The sequence below is a fragment of the Schistocerca serialis genome, chromosome 4 (genome assembly GCF_023864345.2).
Source record: "Schistocerca serialis cubense isolate TAMUIC-IGC-003099 chromosome 4, iqSchSeri2.2, whole genome shotgun sequence".
Classification (NCBI taxonomy): Eukaryota; Metazoa; Arthropoda; class Insecta; order Orthoptera; family Acrididae; genus Schistocerca; species Schistocerca serialis.
The window spans coordinates 62037046-62060439 of NC_064641.1; the positions used below are offsets into that span (position 1 = coordinate 62037046).

The following is a 23394-nucleotide window of genomic DNA, read 5'->3' on the forward strand; positions in this document are numbered from 1 at the left end:
AGAGCACTATTTTGTTTTCTGAGAAAATTTAGAAGAGATGGTATGATTTTCACGCCACCATATTTCAAAGAGTTAAACTACCTGGTGCTCTGTTAGCCTCGGATGACTCAATAGAATGACACTGTTTCGACAGAAAATTGCGTCAGCCGTGCGTTTACGCACAGACAGAAGTGGCAGTCACCTCTCATAGTTAGTCCGTCTACCATAAGGATACGACGTGCAAGTGAGTTGTGCATCCAGTGGCAATAACAAAGCTCGGGACGAGTGTTCTAAGCAGTTACGTATTGCGTGTGACGCTTAGCTTGGCAGAAGTTACTGACGCGTACAATTCAAGTTAATGTGTAAACGTCGAGCGGTATAACCTTTAACAGCTGCATGAACTATTTATATTTCCTCAGGTGTTCAGTGAAAATCAGTTGTTTTACAACGGAAAATGAGACGTCGTTACAAGTGTTACACACGCCTCTATGCATAATCGCCGATTAGTTTTCGACGAAGTGGGTCTTTTCCTTCGTGCAAAACGTGAGTACTCAGTGCTACTTAAAAAGTGACCTCGTTCGTGTTGGAACTTTTTAGGGATAACAATATTATGTCCGTATTGTCACTTTCGTATGAATTCAATTTTGACGTAGTCAGGTTTTACTCTAGTAAATTTTACTTTCGATGTATTTGTAAGAATAAGATATATTTTCGTGGTTATTTGGAACAGACCAAGAATTACGAGTATCTTTATTTTGGCACAGTATTCTGCTACGACGAATGTTCTCAACCAAATAGTTACGTTAATGTGGCGAACATTTTCTCTAGTGTTTTCCTTAGTTTTGGTCGATTTGTTCCACTTCTAGAATTGAATTGCGTAAAATTCCAACTTAAACAACTTGTCTTTATTTCATTGTAGATCTCTTTGTACATGCATGTGGCGCTTCTGAATCCTCAACGTCTCCGCTTCCTCCTTTCGTATTAGAGGAAGTCTGAGTTCTTAGTTAATGCATCACTTCTTCAATAATATTGGTACCACTGAGAATTCTTCAAATTTTTCAAAGGTCTCTTCGTCGAACCATTTCTACGAATTACTCTTATTTCACTAAATACCTTCATTTTTCCGTATCTTCTTCGGTAGTAATGAAAAATATCACATGATTATTTCATAAAGTCAAAACGTAAAAGATGGGTAAAGTTACGATCTACGACATCATACACATCTACATCACTACTCTGTAATTCGCATCCAAGTGCATGATAGAATGTTCACGGAACCATTTTCAGGCTATTTCTCGATCATTCCACTCTCGAACAGCACGTGAGAAAAATGAACAGCTCAGTCTTCCTGTGCGAGCTCTGAATTCACTTATTTTATTATGACCGTCTCTAATGACCTCGTTGTCGACGGGGCATTAAACACAAATCTTCAATCCTTCCTTTTTATTACGATAGTCATTTCTCCCTATATAGATGGGAGACGACAAAATATTTTCGGACAGGAGAAAGTTGGTGACTGAAATTTTGTGTAAAGGTCTCGGTGCAACGGACGAACGGCTTTGTTTTAATGACTGCCGTCCCAGCTCATCCGTCATATCCGTGACACTCACTCCCCTGTATCGTGATAATACAAAACAAGCTGCCCTTCTTTGAACTTTTTCGACGTCCTTCGTTAATTCTATCTGGTAAGGATCTCATATCACACAGCAGTACTCTAGCAAAGGACAGGCAGATGTAGTCTTGCCATTCTCTTTAGCGCATTCTTTTGCTTCTTGTAAGTATTCTGCCAATAAAACACAGTCTTTGCTTCGTTTTCCCACAACATTTTCTATGTGATGGTACCAATTTAAGTTGTTCGTAACTGTAATCCCTTTAAATTTGTGTTATTTATCGTTTTACCGAAATTTAACGGGTTCTTTTTAGAACTCGTGTGGAGAACCTCACACTTTTTACCCCTCTTGGCCAATTATCACTTTTCACACCATACGTATATCTTGTCTGAATCATTATATAATTCACATTGATCTTCTGATGAGTTTACTAGACGGTGAATGACAGCACCATACGCAAACGATGTAAGATGCTGCTCAGATGGTCTCTTAAATCATTTATATAGATCAGGAACAGAAGAGGGGTTACAACGCTTCATTGGGGAACGCCAGATATCACTTCTGTTTTATTCAGTGATTTTCCGTCACTTTCTGTTTGACAGGAAATCACGAATTCAGTCGCATAACTGAGACGATACCCCATAGGCATGCAAACTGATTAGAATATTCCTGTGAGGAACGATGTCAGAAGCGTTCTGGAAATCAAGAAATATGGAATCAACATGAGATCCCCTGTCGATACCACTCATTACTTTGTGCGAATAAAATGCTAGTTGTGTTTCACAAGAATGATATTTTCTGAATCCGTATGACTATGTGTCAACAGAATGTTCTCTTTGAAATATTTCATAATGTTCGAACACAGTATATATACCAAAATCTTAGTGCAAATTTATGTAAGTGGTACGGGTCTGCAATTCAGCCTATTAGGTCCGTTTCCTTTTTTGAGTATTGACGTGACCTCTGCAGTTTTCCAGTCCTTAGGTATGCATCTTTCGCCAAGCGAGTGGTTGTATAGGATTGTTAAATATGGAACTCCTACATCATTAAGGAGACCCAAAATTGGTTCGGGTCGGAAGATTTACCTTTACTAAGTGACTGGAAGATTTGCTATTATTAAGTGCCTTAAATTGCTTCGCTACACCGGGGGTATAGCTCTACTTCAAAGTTAGTCATGCTGGCAGTTGTTCTTGACTTGCATTTTAAAACATTTACTACGTCTTCTTTGATGTGGAAATTTCGGAAAACCTTGTTTAGTAACTACGCTTTAGTAGCGCTGTAATTGCAAAATTATTTAATACACGTTGCTCGCGAATTCCGAAAATTCTTCTACTTACTTTGCAGCGAAGCAACGTTGCTACGAAATTCAGAGATACTTGATGATGATTTGCACCACGGCAAAGATTGCCAGCTTCCCTTCAACATAAACCAACGCACTGTTACGCGCGAAAAGAGACGAAAGGATCCGTGCAGTTTGATTATGCAAATGGACAATCAACTGCTGTTATCAGTCGCAACTTTCAAGTAACTAGAGGTGTGTGTCCTGGGCTTTTCAATGTGAAGCGAAAACATAATTACATTCATGAGGAAGACGGAAGACTAACGCCCCAGATTCACATTTAGTGGTGGTAATGAAAGGTAATTCAACTTCGTTCGGTCAACTTTTTAATATTGTTCGAAGGTCTGGGATGGTTACAAAGATAAATTAACTAAGAAAATTAAATTATTGAAAAAATTCAAAGAAGACCTTCGAGCTTCGTCACGTATTCCTTCAGTAAGCGTGATAGTAACCAGGGGTGCTCGACCAACAGCAGTGGGAGCCACTACAAGAAAGACGTGGCGGATTGCACTTACGTGAAAGAGTCAAGGAACATATCACTTCCCCCAACTTAAATCCAGTTCCTCCAACTTAAATCCAGCGTAGTCACCCAGATAATTTAAAGTAACCAGGCTCATACAGGTGGTCAATAACCTTTCTTTCCGCATACTGTATTTGAAATGAATTGGAGGAAACGGTACTGGTGATACACTACGTAGCCTTCACCACATACAGCGCTGTGGCTTGACGAGTACGTGTGCAGATGTAGTTATGGAGGCTGTTGCCCCAACTAGTTGTTCTTAGCATCACAGTCTTTCACTAATCATCCTCCTATCGGAGGCAGCGTGGGGTAGCCGCGCGGCCTGGGCGTCTTGTCACGGTTCGCGCGGATTCCCCCGTCGGAGGTTCGAGTCTTCCTTCGAGCATGGATGTGAGTGTTGTCCTCTCCGAAAGTTAGTTTAAGTTAGATTAAGTAGTGTGTAAGCTTAGAGACCGATGACCTTAGCAGTTTGGTCCCATAAGACCTTACCACAAATTTTCCTACCCGATGTGTTACGCCGTGGCTAGTTCCGACCTTTGAACTCACATGCCCAACCAGTTATAAGGAACTAATAGTTTCAAATTGGCTCCGAATCACCGTCCGATTTGTTATTTCTACATCTTCAAATCATTGTCAGAGTCGAAAGACGTGATACATTAGATAAAAAAATCCGACGTCTGGATGAGGATTTAGCCTAGAACGACTGGGCTTTTAGCTTGCCACTTACTCTCTTACACATTTACATACTAAGCCACACTGAAGACTATATACTAATTTTAAGTATTCCACATTGGTTGTTATCTTTCCCTCAAACACTCCCCGTTTCTCCCTTGATTCTGACCTTCGAACGCCCATTATTTTAAACTTTCTGTCTTTCAGCGTCTTTAGTTTTAATGCTTTGATTCTGAAAGCATTTCTTTCTGCTGATATTTCTTTAATATCGTTTATTGCTGGGCTTCTTTGTAACTTCTAGAAGCCAGTTTGTCGTTAGTTTCTTTTCCCCGCAGCAATTTATGGCCACTTTTGTTAGCTTGCAGTCGACCTATCTAACATTCATTTATATGAATTTACACCAAATAATTCAAAAAATGCGTCGTTTGGTATTGAAACTGTCACAAAAGTTCAAAATTTTTGGCGTCATTACATGAGTCCCCAATTGACCATGAAACAGACAAGATTCTATCTGACGAACCAATGAGACGTGTCGCTCGGGAGCTGGCAAGGGACTTTTCTTTTTTCTTTTCATAACTGACGCTTTTGGGGAAACCTGACTGTTAAGTGTGTTAAAAGGAACGGTCGAGTGTGTGACTAATGGAAGTGTGTGCAGTGCAGTGTTTTTGTCTTGTTCATGTTCTTGCTGATAATGAGAAAGCCCGAGGATGATATCAGGTGGTTGCGCATAAACATACTTCTCTATAGTAACAACAAAGGGTCAGCCAAACGCAACGCCTCTACCTGACAAAGGGGTCGCCATCAACAGTGTCCCATGCCCTCACTCCTCTAGACGCTACGGAGAGGTTTGGAATTTATTCCAGAACACGGGTGCAAAGTCTGGTAGTCGGGAATTTTACGCCGCCGCCATGACCACCTCACCGCTCTTGCAGACCAAATACTGCCGATGAAAGCAATTTTAGGATATTCAGCCCATTTATCAATCGTGTGATTATAGCCACAATATGTTTCGGGACAACGTTATTCCATTTTCAGACGCTTAGAACTTTTAATGCCATTAGGCCTCGTCACAACTTAAAAACAAGCTGCACAGGTGCGTTGTCAACTCAGCCATAACACATGAAACATCACAAACCAATGCATCCACCGTTCCCGAGGTGCAGTCACAACTGTGACGAGGCCTAATCACATAAAAAGTTTTAAGCACTTGAAATGGGATAACGTTGTCTCGGAACAGTTTGTGGCTATAATCACACAACTGACAACTGAGCTGCAAATTCTCAATATTTGGTGGATGACAGTTGTGTGATGGCTTCACACCAGTTATACTGCCGCTGAAAATCAATTCCGTCTGGAACCGCGCTGCCGCTACGGTCTCAAGTTCGAATCCTGACTCGGGCACGGATGTGTGTGTTGTCCTTAGGTTAGTTAGGTTTAACTAGTTCTAAGTTCTAGGGGACTGATGACCTCAGATGTTAAGCCACACAGTGCTCAGAACCGTTTGAACCATTTGAAAATCAGTTACAGCACTGCGATTCGAACAGGATTGAGAGCCACATTAAAAGGGTGCGTTCGTGGCCTCGGCTGTAGTGCGCAATTTCTGCCTGAGAACGACAAGATTACAGCAGGTCGACGTGTAACTACCACTGACACAAATGGGAAGACGTCGTAAATTATCTGCAAGAACACAGCTTTGTGCGTAAGAAACCAGCCTGTAGTGTGAATGTGTGCGTCACGACATTGCAAAAACATCACAATCATAAACTTTGAGTGGCTGCGGCCACTTATGGAAAGAAGGTGGAAAATAGTACACGTCGTTGTTCTTGAAATATAACGCAGCGCACGTCGCGGGATACTGACAACTTATTAAATTTATTTATGAGATGGACAGAATCTTCTCCATCATAAATGTTGATGGGAAGAGAAGTTTTGTAGAGTTGTTGGTTATTAACAAGGAGAGCTTTTGCATGAGACAGTGTGACCATAACAATGTATATTTATACGATGAGACTCTCACCACGCCGGCCGAAGTGGTCGTGCGGTTCTAGGCGCTGCAGTCTGGAACCGCGAGACCGCTACGGTCGCAGATTCGAATCCTGCCTCGGGCATGGATGTGTGTCACGTCCACAGGTTAGTTAGGTTTAACTAGTTCTAAGTTCTAGGGAACTAATGACCTCAGAAGTTGAGTCCCATAGTGCTCAGAGCCATTTGAACCATTTGAACTCTCACCATCTGTTTTAGTTGCTGGCGAATCTTTCGGGTTGTACGCTCGTGCTCCACGAACTATCGTTCCTAACATTTCGTCCAGAGCGGCGTTGGACGTCTTCAGACGTGTCCCTGGCTCCGCTAAGTCTTGTCGACTTTCCCAGTCCATCCAGAAGCAACTCTTCGATGTCCAACGCAGCTCTGGACGACATTTTTGGAAGACAAAGTTACACTTCTTCCGAAAGTCTAGCCAGGACGACGTATTCCGCCGGACGAAGGTGCAGGGGTAGTGTCGTAACGCTCGTGAGTAGAGGTGTTCATGACGAAATCGCTAACGCGCACGTGTGCTGTGACGTTCGACTCGGAGGTACCTGTATCCAACCTTGGTGCTGTTCAGCATGAGAATTTGGCAGGAAGTGTGTAATCACCAGACTTTGTGCCAATGTCCTGGGTTAAATTCCACACGTCGTTACAGTGACCCGTGACGCGGTTGACAGTGATCCGTCCGTCGGATGGGTACTTTAAGCACCCGCTTCCTTCCCTTCACCCACACCAACACGGTAACTGCACAACGCTCTATAAGCACTCATCACAACAATCCGCACTAGAAAGATGTGTTGGAGGCAACGTAATGGAGGAATGGAATGGCAGTGCTCAGGCCGTCAGTTCTGGATTGCTGCATCGTTTCCTGAGTATGGGTTTGATTTGGACATGTGTGTGTATTCCTGCTTTAATTAATACTGTAGGAAGTATGTCCCGATGGGTTTCGAATCTTGAGCGTTCCAGTGATTGGGATCTGAAACTTTCTGTGGGTGAGACTCGCAGTACGGTGATGGAAATATTTTCCCCCTGTAGAGATGAGACAGGTTACAACCGTGTCCGAAGCTGACGCGAGTGAATACTCAAATAAAGCGGGAATGTTTGTTTTTGGAAAGATTTTTATTTACTTGTCCAGACACAGCTCTGGAAGTCCTGGCGTTAGGAACTTGCTTATTAATAATAGTGATGCTGTAACTGTTGGTTGGTAATATTTACTGATGAAATGCAACCTAACGCTGGATTGCATACTTACGACTATCCTCTGTGGCCGTTTTTTAGTACAAGTTTAAAAGAGAGAGAGATTATTAATTGATCACCGATGCGTCGGTTCTCGATTGTGGTCAGGAGACGTACGAATTGATTACGCGAATAATTGACTTTTGACCCGGATTGCCTTCACGCAATCATAATCTTCGATGAAAATACCTAGGGGACCTATTTGAATATAAAAATGAAAATGAAAGCCAATTAGTGGAATTAACAGATCGGAAGTTGAACACATTAGTAGTCTCCCAAATACAATCCAGACACCGCGATAAAGAGCGAACCTGTAACGAAGCTCATATTCAATTTTAACATCGTTTTTGGTTAGTGAAAGAAAAGAATAAGAAGAAAATTACTGCATCGTTAAATATTAATATATTTTGAACAAATTGGCTTTAAACGTCTGAACATTGACAAATACACAATAAATGAATGACTTATATGTGATATTTATTTTGTGGATGGCGCAGTCCAATAATCACTGCTTTCAGAATGAGATTTTCACTCTGCAGCGGAGTGTGCGCTGATATGAAACTTCCTGGCAGATTAAAACTGTGTGCCGGAACGAGACTTGAACTCGGGACCTCTGCCTTTCGCGGGCAAGTGCTCTACCATCTGAGCTACCCAAGCACGACTCACCCCCCGTCCTCACAGCTTTACTTCTGTCAGTAGAGCACTTGCCCGCGAAAGCAAAGGTCCCGAGTTCGAGTCTCGGTCCGGCACACAGTTTTAATCTGCCAGGGAGTTTCAATCGCTGCTTTGTCAGTCCGTTCCTTCTTAAAATTAAATGTCCTTGCGTGTGCGTAAGTACATTGTATCCCCACCCGAGTTACCGAACTGTTTGATTGTCGTTTCACATAGTTTTTACACAAAATAAAAATACAACTTGTAGCAATGCTATGTAGTACGTCTTAACATGTCGACCAAAAGTACAACGGATAAAGAAGGCTCTAGAATATTTCTTAACAATAGACAGATTGTTCTTTCTTCTGTTTCGCTGTTTCTTGCTATCAAGCGCTGCGGCAATGATTTTAAATATCTGCGTCCAGCGGGTCATAGTGTTTATTTAGAGTATTTAAACGCTGGACGCGCATTTTGATATAGGTGCACATTAAAAAAATATTTCATCTCTTTACTCTCGCGCTGTGATGCTTAGCATCTTTACGAACTACAGCTCGTTGGCTGTCCTTTTCTTTAATGACAAATATCTCACGTGCAAAGTAGCTGTAATCCAATAATATTACAACCTCGATGTTTGAGATAACGTTAGCTCTCTCAGCGAAGCGCGTTTAATCTCACCTATGCTTGTAACAAGATGGCTCTTTACCGTGTTCTTTATTTTTGGAAACATGGGGTTATGTATCACGAATACTGAGACTGCGACTTCATTACCGTCTTCGCGACACTAAACGTTTCCACTGGAACGACTAAGCCGTCTGATCGAAGGCAATAATGGAGGAACACAGAGGTAATGCTCAGGACGACCGTGAGGGACTCCTGCATCGTTTCCTGAGGGTGGGTATGATTTGGACCTGTATATGTGTACCTCCATTGATTAATGCGGTAGAAAGTATGTGCTGCTGGATTTCGAATCTTGAGCATTCTCATAACTAATTGTTCTACATCTACATCTATATAGATACTGTGCAAAATCACATTTAATTGCCTGGCAGAGGGTTCATCGAACCACCTTCACAATTCTCTATTATTCCAAACTTGTATAGCGCGCGGAAAGAACGAACACCTATATCTGTCCGTACGAGCTCTGATTTCCATTATTTTATCGTGGTGATCGTTTCTCCCTATGCAGGTCACTGTCAACAAAATATTTTCGCATTCGGAAGAGAAAGTTGGTGATTGGAATTTCATGAGAAAGTTCCATAGCAACAAAAACGCCTTTCTTTTAATGATGTCCGGCCCAAATTCTATATCATTTCTGTGACACTCTCTCCAATATTTCGCGATTTGAACTTTTTCGATGCACTCCGCCAGTCGTATCAGGTAAGGATTCCACACCGTGCAGCAGTACTCTAAAAGAGGACAGCCAAGCGTAGTGTATGCAGTCTCCTTAGTAGGTCTGTTACATTTTCTAAGTGTCCTGCCAATAAAACGCAGCCTTTGGTTAGCCTTCCCACAACATTTTCTATGTGTTCCTTCCAATTTGAGTTGTTCGTAATTTCAATACCTAGGTATTTAGTTGAATTTACGGCTTTTAGATTAGACTGATTTATCGTGTAACGGAAGTTTAACGAGTTCCTTTTAGCACTCATGTAGATGACCTCACACTTTTCGTTATTTAGGGTTAACTGCCACTTTCCGCACCGATCAGATAATTTTTCTGAATCGTTTTGCAGTTTGTTTTGATCTTCTGGTGACTTTATTAGTCGATAAACGACAGCTTCATCTGCAAACAACCGAAGACGGCTGCTCTGATTGTATCCCAAACCGTTAATATAAATAACGAACAGCAAAGGGTCTATCACACTACTTTGGGGAACGCCAGAAATTTCTTCTGTTTTACTCGATTACTTTCCGTCAATTACTATGAACTGTGACCTCTCTCACAGGAAATCGCAAATATAGTCACATAACTGAGACGATATTCCATAAGCACACAGCCGCATGTGTGGCACAGTATCAAAAGCCTTCCCGAAATCCAGAAATACGGAATCAGTCTGAAATCCCTTGTCAATAGCACTCAAAAAATAATTGCGAATAAAGAGCTAGTTGAGTTTCACAAGAACGATGTTTCCTAAATCCATGAGGACTGTGTGTCAATATACCGTTTTCTTCGAGATAACTCATAATGTTCGAACACAATATATGTTCTAAAATTCTGCTGCATATCGACGTTAAAGATATGGGCCTGTAATTTATTGGATTACTCCTGCTACCTTTCTTGAATATTGGTGTGACTTGTGCAACTTTCCAGTCTTTCGGTACGGATCTTTCGTCAAGCGAACTGTTGTATATTATTCATAAGTACCTAATTGGTATACAGTCTGGACCAGAAGACTTGCTTTTATTAAGTGATTTGTTGCTTCGTTACTCCGAGGATATTTACTTCTACGTTACTCATGTCGGCAGCTGTTCTTGATTCGTATTCTGAAAAATTTTCTTCGTCGTCTTTTGTGAAGGCACTTCGGAAGGCTGTGTTTAGTAACTCTGCTTTGGCAGCACTGTCTTCGTTAGTATCTCCATTGCTATTGCGCAGAGAAGGCATTGATTGTGTCTTGCCGCTAATATATTTCACATACGACCAGAATCTCTTTGGATTTTCTGCCAAGTTTCGAGACAAAGTTTCATTGTGGAAACTGTTATAAGCATCTCGCATTGAAGTCCGCGTTAAATTTCGAGCTTCTGTAAGGGATCGCCAGTCTTGGGGATTTTGCGTCTTTTTAAATTTGACATGTTTGTTTTGTTGTTTCTGCAACAGTTTTCTGGTTAGTTTTGTGTACCAAAGAGGATCAGCTTTGTCGTTTGTATACGTCGTTAGTATAAGTTTCTCAATTGCTGCTGATACTATTTCTTTGAATTCAAGCCACATCTGGTCTAAACTTATTAATTTAGAAGGAGTGGAGATTGTCTCTCAGGAAGGCGTCAAGTGAATTTTTATCTGCTTTTTAGAATAGGTATATTTTTCGTTTATTTTTGGAGGATTTGGGGGTTACAATGTTCAATCTCGTTACGACAACCCTGTGTTCACTAATCCCTGTATCCGTTTTGATGCTCATTATTAACTCAAGATTATTTGTTGCTAAGAGGTCAAGTGTGTTTTCACAACCGTTTACTACTCGCGTGGGCTCATGAGCTAATGCTCGACATAATTTTCAGAGAATGCGTTTAGCACAATTTCGGATGATGTTTTATGCGTACCTCCGGAATTAAACATGTATTTTAGCCGAAATATCGAGGGTAAATTAAAGTCACCACCAACTATAATCGTATCAGTCGTGCATGTGTTTGAAATCAAATTCAAGTTTTCTTTGAACCTTTCAGCAACTGTATAATCTGAATTGGGAGGTCGGTAAAAGTATCCAATTATTATTTTATTCCGGTTGCCAACAATGACTTCTGCCCACACTAACTCACTGGAACTATCTACTTCAATTTCGTGTCAAGATAAACTACTACTAACAGCAAGAAACACGTCACCTGTTGTTTCATCGCCTGTTATGACACGATATATTAGAGCTGCATCTTCGCTGGCTTCATCTAGCAACTTCTGAGCAATTTGCATTCATCGCTGTTTTTGTTCGAAAATCAACAATTTTGCAAAAATTTAGCTGACACACGTCACATATCAAAAACACCAGAAAAAATTGTATGGCATGAGCCAATGATATGCCAACATCATCAGTGTCGTCTCTGACTGTGATTCGATGATGGTTCATAACCATTTCTTCCACTTCTTCCACGATTTCATACGTTGATGATGTGCGGGTGCTTTCGCCATCTTCAACGTCTCCACTGCCTTCTTCTAAACGCTTATACCACTCGTAGTCCCTTCTTTTACTCACAGGAGACTCACCAACACCAGTAGTTAACATTTCTAAAACTCTGCTGCATTTTATTCCGTTCTTACAGTAAAATTTGATACAAATTCTGTGATTCATTTTTATACAAAATAAGTAACCGCAGATACTACCAAAACATGTGTATTTTTTGACACCTGACGTCTAAATACCTGGTATGGCTAACCTTGTATAGATACTTAACTAACTTTCTCACCAATATAACAAAGAAAAAATCGCGCGTATCGGACTAACACAACAGGGGATATATCAAATACTCCCATTACCTTTAGACACATCTCGTACGTCACCATTGTGCAAGCAACCTTACGGTGTGTGATGGAATGCACTTCTGGCCCCTCTATCTTTTCTTCCTTCTTGTATAGCGCTCAACAATCTGGCCTGAGAGAATCTTGTAGTGTAGAGACATGAGGCTGGTCTTTCGCATAGCCTCACCCTTTCGTCAGTTATGAGAATACGAGGGTCATTCAGTAAGTAACGCATCAAGTTTTTTAGAGGCGTAAATATCTCTAGCGAAACGTCTCTTTACGTGCTCCAAATTTGACATTTCTGCTGCACATGTGCGAAATTTCGAACAATTCCGACAGATGGCTGTGCCGTGGTAAAGCATCAAGGAACTCGTTAGAAGGAACGTGCTATAATTAAGTTCTTAGTTGCGGAAGAGGAAATCGTTGTGAACATTCACAAATGATCGTGCGCACTACATGGTAAGTATACAGTTAATTGAACTATTGTTGCGCGATGGATGAAGGTAGGTGGAAGTGTAGAAACTGAGCTACTTGATCGATTATTTTTGGACGTCCTGTGACAGTCACCGGTCACGAAATGGTGAATCGTGCCATTATTCGTGCAGATAGGTGCATCACAACTCGGAAATTGGCGCTAAGCTGTCGGTGAGTATTGGAAGCGCGTTTCCTACGACAGAGACTCTTGGATATTCAAAGGTATCCTCAAGAAGGGCTCCACCAATGCTCACAACAGCCCACAAGATTCAAAGAAAAACCGCTTCATCTGAAGTGCTGGAGCAGTTTCAGGTCAGTGGAGGGGCCTTTCTGCCACGCGTTGTTACAAATGACGAAACCTGGGCACTTTGAGCCAGAAACAAAAAGGTAGTCAGTAGAGCGGTACCGCCCACAATCACCAAAACAGGTGAAAATTAAGGCAGGCCATTTTGCTGGTAATGTCATGGTGACAGTCTTTTGAGATAGTGATGGTGCCATTCTCATAGATGTGCTGCCAAAACACTCATTAGTCTAAAGACGTACGTGAAGACTCTGTACAAACTCAAGAGCCACTTCTGACGTGTTCGGTCTGCAAAGAATCCAACAGATATCATGCTCCAAGACGACAATGCGCGTCCACGCATGTATCTCAGAACGTGAGGACGCGCTGCTAAAATAGAATGGACATCACTGCCTCATCCACCATTCAGCCCTGACCTGGCGCCCTCAGACTTCCAGCGGTTTCGCCCACTTCAGGTTTCTCCCCGTTGTAATGCACCTCTTTCTCCGGGGGACAAGTATTAATTATTATCAATAGTAGCATATTAAGCTACTAATTATCATTTTAAACCAGTGTAGTCTCCCTGGTGTGCCTAGTTGGCCACAAGTCCCCGTCAAGCTGTTCATTCTAACAACAGAGTACATACAGGATTGAAGACATGGAGAAAGAAAGGTATCGTCACAGTTTGAATTTAGAGTAATATAACTTTCTTACCTTTATTGGTCGTTGTTACACGCTCGTGATCCAGTGATGAGTCTCGCCATCCGCTGTTTGTTAAATCAATTTGAGGTCTAGGGTGTGTATTCTGTTGCGTAAGAACTGACACATATTTGAACTTCCAACTTTTATTTTATAAATGCTGATCGTGACGATATTCAATAATTTTCAATGCAACAGCTTTTCCAATACATCATTTCGTTCCCTCTTTCCTTGACCTTCTCAAAGCAAGAGTATTACAAGACGTCTCAACACCAACTGCCTATTGTCTCTACACCCGCCAACCACCGGCTCCTGTTCACAGAGCTTACTAACTGTGCAGTACTGCCAGCCTTGGTTGTATATCGATATTTTACACATCGCACGTATACATATATGAAAAACATAGTATGAAAAATGAAAAGTGTTTATAATATAGTTCTGTGGCAATATACCTCATGATTGTCCTCGTATTAACAGTTTTGTAACAAAATAATATGTTTATGTTTACGTAGTTAAAGTTCACTTGCTCCTTCAAGTTGATTGACGGCACCGCACACCTCGCCAGCTGGTGGTATCGGTAGTTTCAGTAGTCCGTTACATTACACCGTGGAACACGTGAAGGTGATTAGATGTTGTTAATGCAGTGAAAACGTGGCTATGAGCAAGGACAAGTGCTTTTACCATGAGAGGATAGATACTCTTACATGCCACTGGCATATGGCCATAGAACACGATGGAACTTATGTCGAAGAATGGTACATCTAAAAGAAATGTTGATTGACATTGTCCCCAAACGTCCTGAGAAGAAAACTGTGTGTTATTGTTTACTGAATGGCCCTCGTAACTGCAGACGGCAGGGCCACGAGCGGGCAGGTCTCTTGCCGGATGCGACATTAGGGCGGACCAAGCAGGAGGTCGCGTGTGCTGCGGGCAGCCTACCGCGGGCCGGCAGGGGCGCACGGGCCGCCACGCCCTGGCCCCGGGCAGGTATCTGTGTGTGTGTGTGTGTGTGTGTGTGTGGGCGGACGCCGGCACGCACCGGTTGGCATTGCAAAGTGGCGCGTCACGCGCCAGCCACGCACCGGCCCAAAATAGTCCGCCCACCGACACGTCCGCCGGGTTCTAAGTGGCCAGCTCTTTGTTCCGGTTTTTGTTACCGTACCACCAAACGGAGCTTTGTCATTCACTGGAACCATCACACTGCACAGAATCAGACACTACTAGTCTACTTATTGGGAAATTGTTGCTGATTTGATATCTCTCTAGCGTTTAGTTTCACGAATGTGAGAAAATATTCTTGTGAAACAAGGCTTGTTGTCTGACGAGTGTTATCGACACTCAAACACAGAAGAACTCAAGGGCATTCCATGTTCCTATAGTTTTGTTCCTCGAAAAGGGTTTCTAATCGAATTGCTAGCCTATGGACAATCGCCTAAGTTATGGTACTGGTTTCGTAATTTCAGGTCAGATAGGGAACAGTACGTAGCAACTGGAGTGAACTCACATGAGCAAAAAAATGGTTCTGAGCACTATGAGACTTAAGAGGGGTAGGACGTCAAACGGGACGACTTGGAGCAGGAGAGACACCACACGAATTTTTAAGTTCCACTGTCTATACTTTTAAAAGTAAATGCATAAAACTTTGTCAGAATGACCACAAAGGATTCAGGATTTACACTTATAGTGGTGGAAGTTCAAAATAATTTATTTTTTTACATTTGTATTTCACCTTATGTTCACTTACCATTCGCTGCAGTTGTTGCTATTGGCACACTTTTCTTCATAAGTAGAATTTTCCCAATCTATTAAAAACTGTGGTAAACATTGAGATAATTAATAATTTGAGTTTCTTCTAAACATAAAGTTTAAAATGTAACAGCACATCCATTTTTTCATAAATTTCTAGAGTTTCATACACCTGTAAGTATGGTTTGTATGCTGTGCAAAATTCATCGAAGAATCTCTCTTACTTATGAAGAAACGTGTACCTATAGCAACAAACGCAGCCGATAAAGTGAAAAAATGATGAACTTAGATATGTAAAATTTTTTTTTCTGTTTTCTGTTTTATTCTCTTATTTTTTTGAACTTCCAGTGCTATGATTGTGAATCCTGAATCCTTCCTGGTCATGCTGAGAAAGTTTTATGAATTTATTCGTAAAAGTATAGACAGTGGAAATTAAAATGTCCTGCGGTGTCTCTCTTGCTCCAAGACGGCCCGTTTGACGTCCTACCCCCTTTAACATCAGAGGTCATCAGTCCCCTAGAACTTAAAACTACTTAAACCTAACTATCCTAAGGACATCACACACATCCATGTCCGAGGCAGGATTCGAACCTGCGACCGTAGCGGTCGCGTGATACCAGAATGAAGCGCCCAGAAACGGTCGGCCACAACGGCCGGCCTCACATGGCAGCTGAGATATATCTGTCGATCCCAGGGAAGTATGAGCGGCTACTTGCTTTAACTTGTGACATAAAGTTACGCAGGGAACATGTAACCATTGTAATATCTACGATTTTTTCCTTCACGTGGACCCACAGCCTATAAGACTTATAGGAAGATACATGATGTGATCAAAAGCATCCGGACACGTGGCTGAAAATGACTTACAAGTTTGTGGCGCCCTCCATCAGTAATGCTGGAATTCAATATGGTGTTGGCCCACCCTTAGCCTTGATGACAGCTTCCACTCCCGCCGGCATACGATCAATCAGGTGCTGGTAGGTTTCTCGGGGAATGGTAGCCCATTCTTTACGGAGTGCTGCACTGAGGAGAGATATCGATCTCGGTCGGTGAGGCCTGGCACGAAGTCGGCGTTCCAAAACATCCCATAGGTGTTCTATAGGATTCAGGTCAGGACTCTCTGCAGGCCAGTCGATTACAGGGATGTTATTGTCGTGTAACAACTCCGCCACAGGCCGTGCATTATGAACAGGTGTTCGATCGTGTTGAAAGATGCAGTCGCCATCCCTGAATTGCTCAGCAGTGGGAAGGACGAAGGTGCTTAGAACATCAATGTAGGCCTGTGCTGTGATAGTGCCACGCAAAACAGCAAGGGGTGCAAGTCCCCTCAATGAAAAACACGACTACCTCATAACACTATCGCCTCCGAATTTTATTGTTGGCAGATGACGTTCACCGGGCATTCGCCATATCCACACCCTGCCATCGGATCGCCACATTGTGTACCGTGATTCTTCACTCCACACAACGTTTTTCCACTGTTCAATCGTCCAATGTTTACGCTTCTTACACAAAGCGAGGCGTCGTTTGGCATTTACCGGCGTGATGTGTGGCTTACGAGCAGCCGCTCGACCAAGTTTTCTCACGTCCCACCTAACTGTCATAGTACTTGCAGTGGATCCTGGTGCAATGTGGAATTCCTGTGTGATGTTCTGGATAGATGTCTGCCTATTACACGTTACGACACTGTTCGACTGTCGGTCTGTACGCTTTTGTGGTGTACGTGTCCCTTCACGTTTCCACTTCACTGTCACATCGGAAATCGTGGACCTAGGGATGTTTAGGAGTGTGGAAATCTCGCGTACAGGCGTATGAGACAAGTGACACCCAATCACCTGACCCCATTCGAAGTTCGTGAGTTCCGCAGAGCGCCCCATTCTGCTCCCTCACGATGTCTAATGATTACTGAGTCACTGATATGATTACCCGGCAATAAGTGGCAGCACACTGCACCTAATATGCAAAACGTATGTTTTTGGGGGTGTCCGGATACTTTTGATCACATAGTGTACATGTACAGTACAATTGCAGAAATAGTAAACAACTTACGTTATGCTGTAGAGAAGCAACGTCAAATGATAAAAACAGTAGAAGTATTAAAGAAGCATCGCACCCAATGGCGTCATCAGAAAAATGAGCTTGTCGTATTAATAAAAATTGTACAGTCCGATACTTTAGAACTGTTGACATGATTTAGCTTAAAACGGTTATCTGGTGTATTTCAAAATTATATGATAAAAGTAAACAATAACGCAACAAAGTCAAGTGAGTTTTAAAACATTTACGCCCAGTGACGTCATGAGAAATTGGGCGTGTCGTAATATTATAAAAACGTGCAATCCGAAAATCTGTTAACTTGGTTTGGTTTAAAATACGAGTAGTTACATTCTGACTTGTCTCAGTATTGCAACTGCATGCTTTTAAAAATAAAAGCTGAAAGCAGTTATTTGGAATTAATAAAAGTATAAAATAGTTACAATGGATTAGGTGTCCAATTTGAGAGAGTAAAGGTATGACATCTAAAGAGTAAAATGAGTACCACAGGGAACTATTGAGGGCTCTTGCATAGTTTTGATGCATCGACGATTGCTTACAGATGCAGGAGGGAATGGATATGGAGAGGGGGATGAGAGGCATAGGTAGGAAGAGAGGCGACTGGAGTATATGTTAAGAGAGGGAGGAGAAGGAGGAGCTAGACAGATAGAGAGAGAGAGAGAGGATGTAACACGAGATGGACAGAAATAGGGGAGGATGAGATGGACAGAAGGAGGAGGAAGAGATGTACAGAAAGAGGGGAGAAACGAGGAGATAAACTGAGAGGTGGGAGGAGGAGATGCACGGATAAGGAGGCAAGGTGATTATGAGCAGAGAGGGGCAAATAGGAGATGGATGAAGAGATGTGCACATTACACTGATAAGCTAAGACATTAGGACCACTGGCCACCATGATATTCGATGACGCCTGGTGGCGTTGCGGGTACATGACGCGATAACAAAAGTATGTAAGCAGTGCAGGCACGGATCTGGTATCACCCTAACGAAGATATGGGTTGCAAATGTGGAAATCCAGAGAGATAAGCGACTTTGGCAAAGGGCAGATTATTATTACGCAGAGTCTGTGAACAACTATCTTGAAAACGGCGAAGCTGGTCGAATGTTCAAGTGCTACTGTCGTAAGCTTCCACAGAAAGAGGTAGAAGGACAGTGAAACTACCACTAGGAGCTAAATGGTTGGACGTCCACGACTCCTCATAGAATTTGTGGTGTGGAGGCTTGTCTACTCTGTAAAGTAGGATAGATGGTGATCTGTGGCATCTCTGCCGAAAAAGCACAATGCTTGTGCACGTACCAATGTTTCGGAGCCCACTGTTCATAGTACATTGTTGAAAATGCAGCTCCGCACCCTTATGTGTTCACATGTTGACCCAACTACATCGTCAAGTACGATTGCAGTAGGCACGGGACGATCTGGATTCTACCGTCGATCAATGGAAACGTGTCGGCTCTTCAGGTGAACAACATTTTTGCTACACTAGGTCGATGGTCGTCTCCACAAACGCCGTCATCGAGATGAACGGCGGCTCGAAACATGCAGCGCCCTTGGATGCAGGCTCGCGGGAGTAGCATTATATTATGGAAGACATTCTCCTACGCTTGCATGGAACCTGTGGTAGTAATCGAAGACACCCTGACAGCTGCAAATCATCTGCGTTACTTCATGATTGATGTCTTCCCCGACGGCGAAGTCATCTTTCAGCAGTATAACTGTCCATCTTTCGAAGCCAGGAATAAGCTGCAGTGGTTTGAGGAGCAACTGACGATGATGTCTCGGCGACCAAATGCGCCTGACGTAAATCCTACGGAATCCATCAGGGTCAGTATTGGGAGCCATCACCGCGTACGCAAATCAGCGGCCCGTTATTTACGCGAATTACATGACCTGTGGGCAGGTATCTAATGCCACATACCTCCAGAAAACTACCAACAAACCTTCGGATCCCTGAGACGCAGAATCAATGCTGTATTTCGTTCCAAAGACGGACAAACAAGCTATTAAGCAAGTGGTCGTGATGTTTTCGCTTATCAGTGTGTACGTGACATACACGTATGCAGGCGAAGCAGCAGGGAAAAGGCTAGTCTTAAAATACGGAAAGCGCAGAATATCTATGCATAATGGGACCTTCTTCCAGGCCTCTGGAGCGAAGTGGACCAAATTTGGCACACAAACTTCTTGTCCTGAGACGACCAACATAGGGGAGTGGGGGAGGGGAGTCTATAATAGTTAAGGAGATACTGACGTGAATCTTTTTAAACACAAGCCATATAGGCTGCCCTGCGCGACAGGTGCGTTGTGTGAGAATAGTATCACCCTGCACTATCCCACCATCGTCTGGGACGTCTCCAGAAACTTCTTTGGCCTGAAATCTATATGACTGGAGCACAGTTGTAATCGGTGACGAGCCCCACTTCGAACGGGGCCCGATGAACAGTGAGGATGTCTCTGGAGACGCCCTAAAAAGTGGTGGGAGACAAGCCTGCCTATTATCTGCCTACAGCCTGGCGACGGGGAGCGATGGTCTTTGGTGCCATTTCTTTCCATGCCCCGTTTTGTTTCCCTTCATGTCGAACCATCTTGGGCTTATACTTCAGCGAGGTAATGCTCCCCACGCATGGCGAGAGGTTCTGGTGCTTGTCTTCTTGCTTGCCAAACAGTAAATCGGTCACCAAGGTGGCATGATCTCTTCTCAGTAGAGAAATTTTGGAGCATTATGGGCAGGGCCCTCCAACCATCTCTGGATTTTGACGATCTGATGCGCCAGTCGGACATAATCTGACACGATAACCCTCAGGAGAGCATCCAACAACTCTATCAATCAATGCCAAGCCGAGTAACTGCTTGTATAAGGGCCAGGGGTGGACCAATGCGTTATTGACTTGCTCAATTTGTAAAGCTCCTTCTCTTGAATAAATCATTCAGTTTTACTGAAATTACAATGCCGGCCTGGGTGGCCGAGCGTTTCTAGGCGCTACAGTCTGAAATCGCGCGACCGCTACGGTCGCAGGTTCGAATACTGCCTCGGGCATGGATGTGTGTGATGTCCTTAGATTAATTAGGTTTAAGTAGTTCTAAGTTCTAGGGGACTGATGACCTCAGAAATTACTTCCCATAGCGCTTAGAACCATTTTTTCACTGAAATTACAATCATTTGTTTCTGTCTACATGTATATCACATCTACCGCTTTCCATCGAATTCGGATTATTCCTTCGAAGTGGATTTTTTTTTTGTCATAGAATGTATATCCGGAATTAATAAATACATCGAGGTGTGGTTTTCGCCACGTTGTAGCGAATAGTATGGCGAATTTCCTGACGTTTTCAAGTAATCTTTATCACTTTGTAATCGCAGAATTACGACAGCGACTTCGTTTCTTTCTAATGGAACTATAAACTTCCCAAGCGTCATCATCGACAGCCAGATGGAGCGTTTATCTTAATATGGCCTACAACCAGAGGCCGAATCTGTTCACATTTTTAATAAATGACTGTGTGATCAAGACCGTTTTTTAATAATATTCCTTTATTGAAAGATCGCTGTTCCCAATAATTTTATCTAAAATTATGATTTTCAACGGCATACCATGTATGGGACTTGACCACACAGCATCAAGATAACAGCACCGCAAACCACTGTCCCGCCGTCAGGAGAAGAGGTTCCACGAAACACGTAAGTCAGGTTTGGTTCTTGTGTTAATCTGTGCGCTTGAAGAAAATCAGTCTGTGCTCTGCTGCTGTAGCAATCAGATGACTTGTTAGTAAAGGTACTGAGACTTTCAAAATGCATACGACAGTCGAAAATGTGAGTATCGTCTACGGCGAATGTCGTCACACTACGCTGAAGCGCCAAAGAAACTGGTACAGGCGTGCGTATTCAAATACGGAGATATGTAAACACACAGAACACGGCGCTGCAGTCGGCAACGCCTATAAGACAACAAGTGTCTGGCTCAGTTGTTAGATCGGTTATTCCTGCTACAATGGCAGGTTATTAAGATTTAAGTGAGTTTGAACGTGGTGTTATAGTCCTTGAACGAGCGATGTGACACAGCATCTCAGAGGTAGCGATGAAGTGGGGATTCTTCCGTACGATCATTTCACGAATGTACCGTGAATATCAGGAATCCGGAAAAACATCAAATCCCCGACATCGCTGCGGCCGGAAAAAGATCCTGCAAGAACGGAACCAACGACCACTCAAGAGAATCGTTCAACGTGACAAAAGAGCAACCCTTCCGCAAACTGCTGCGGAACCATGCAGCCTGCGAACCATTCAACGAAACATTATCGATATGGGCTTTCGGAGCCGAAGGCCCACTCGTGTATCCTTGATGACTGCGCGACGCCTCGCCTGGGCCCGTCAACATCGACATTGGACTGTTTATGACTGGAAACATGTTGCCTGGTCGGACGAGTCTCGTTACAAATTGTAGCGAGCGGATGGACGTGTACGTGTATGGAGACAACCTCGTGAATCCGTAGACCCTGCATGTCATCAGGAGACTATTGAAGCCGGTGGAGGCTCTGTAATGGTGTGAGGTGTATGCAGTTGGAGTACTATGGGACACCTGGTACGCCTAGATACGACTCTGACAGGTGACACTACGTAAGCTTCATGTCTGATCACCTGTATCCATTCACGTCCATTGTGCATTCTAACGAACTTGGACTATTCCATCTGGACAATGTGACACCCCACACGTACATAATTGCTACAGAGTGGCTCCAGGAACACTCTTCACACTTCCGCTGGCCACCAAACCCCTCAGACAAAAATGGTTCAAAGACACGAATATTATTGAGCATATCTGGTATGCCTTGCAACGTGCTGTTCAGAAGAGATCTCCACCACTTCATACTCTTACTGATTTATAGACAGCCCTGCAAGCTACATGGTGTCAACCCTCTGCAGCACTACTTCAGACATTTTTTTTTGTGTGTGTGTGAGCCCCTCCACACGCTCGAATAAGCATGGTGACCAACTTAAAAGGTCTACTGTCACCTCTGCATTGTTAGTATTTAGAATCGAGGAGTCGCAGGAGTGAGGAACTGCGATGTTATCCGTACGTCTGGGTAAGATTACCCATTAATACGGGCGCATCTGGGTGATAGGAGTGGTCGAAAAAGCTTGACAGAATCAAGCTTGAAAGAAGAGCGGTTTGAAGGGCAGAGGGGAAAAAGTGCCAAGGCAAGTGCCAAGGGAAAAAAATATCTGCGACAGCGTCAGGTTGGGTAGTACGGGCAGTAGCGGTTTCTTGCTATCTGCGACAAATCGTGCAAGGTAAGGTTATGTAAGCGGTTGGGTATTATGCATCAGTACCATAGAAGCAATGCCAGATTGTCATAGACTGGTCAGTCCTGTCGAGGTGGTGAGCGCTGCTGCTGCTGGGCCGACAATGTCTCCTGGGCCAGCTGCTGCTCCTGTAACATAGCCATGTCGTTGTCGTTGTAGGTTTGTCAGTTCTATGGTCCTCAAAGGAACTGGCTGTGTGATATACAGGGTGATTCAAAAAGAATACCACAACTTTAGGAATTTAGAACTCTGCAACGACAAAAGGCAGAGCTAAGCACTATCTGTCGGCGAATTAAGGGAGCTATAAAGTTTCATTTAGTTGTACATTTGTTCGCTTGAGGCGCTGTTGACTAGGCGTCAGCGTCAGTTGATGCTAAGATGGCGACCGCTCAACAGAAAGCTTTTTGTGTTATTCAGTACGGCAGAAGTGAATCGACGACAGTTGTTCAGCGTGCATTTCGAACGAAGTATGGTGTTAAACCTCCTGATAGGTGGTGTATTAAACGTTGGTATAAACATTTTACAGAGAATGGGTGTTTGTGCAAAGGGAAAAGTTCTGGACGGCCGAGAACAAGTGATGAAAATGTAGCACGCATCCAGCAAGCATTTGTTCGCAGCCCAGGAAAATCGACTTGCAGAGTTAGCAGAGAGCTGC

General features: G+C 43.1%; 1 long non-coding RNA gene across 4 annotated transcripts in view; it reads left to right on the forward strand.

The window, feature by feature from the left end:
• Nucleotides 1–203: 203 nt before the first annotated feature.
• Nucleotides 204–23394, forward strand: part of LOC126473996 (uncharacterized) — a 109502-nt gene continuing 86311 nt past the window's right edge. For all 4 annotated transcript variants that reach the window (XR_007586551.1, XR_007586549.1, XR_007586550.1 and 1 more), the window contains exon 1: nucleotides 204–522. This is a non-coding gene — a long non-coding RNA (uncharacterized LOC126473996). The remainder of the gene's footprint in view (nucleotides 523–23394) is intronic.